The sequence below is a fragment of the Cynoglossus semilaevis genome, chromosome 13 (assembly GCF_000523025.1).
Source record: "Cynoglossus semilaevis isolate Cse_v1.0 chromosome 13, Cse_v1.0, whole genome shotgun sequence".
In the NCBI taxonomy this organism is placed as follows: domain Eukaryota; kingdom Metazoa; phylum Chordata; class Actinopteri; order Pleuronectiformes; family Cynoglossidae; genus Cynoglossus; species Cynoglossus semilaevis.
Window position 1 is genome coordinate 17,484,160 of NC_024319.1, and position 556 is coordinate 17,484,715.

The 556-nt window shown below is 28.4% G+C and overlaps 1 protein-coding gene across 1 annotated transcript in view; it reads right to left on the bottom strand.

Moving 5' to 3' along the window:
* Positions 1 to 556, bottom strand: part of mtmr11 (myotubularin related protein 11) — a 30,181-nt gene that overhangs the window by 19,422 nt on the left and 10,203 nt on the right. The window lies entirely within an intron of this gene.

Consider the following 556-nt stretch of genomic DNA (forward strand, 5'->3'; position numbering starts at 1 on the left):
TGGGGCCGTTTTTTTTTTTTTTTGGTTTTTTCATTGGCTAGACTAAATCTATATAAAGCTATCTGTGAAATTTGTAGATGCAAAAAGCGAAGTGAATTGAATGATTATTTAATTCATTACATACAACAGCCCTTGATTAACGTCAAACATTGAGGCACTTCTGTCTTGGCACATTCTGGCCAAGACTGATAACTTCTTCTACTGTTCTTTAAATCTATTGATAAACCATTAACTATGGGTATGTTGTTGTATATGATTGATAGGTTGACAGCAGTAAGATACCGTAAGACCCTTAGCCCTAGCCTTGTCTGGTTGTGCTAGCTCTGAGGGCAGAACACCTGCCTTGACATTACTATATACAATTATGGATTACAATACATTTAAATTTTAAAGGTTTTTTTTTTTTTTTAAATAACCAAATAAAATAAACAAATATCATGGTTCTAGAAATTAGGCTATAATAGATGAGAATGTGAAGTTTTATATATATATATATATATATGTATATATGTATATATGTATATATATATATATATATATATATATATATATATAT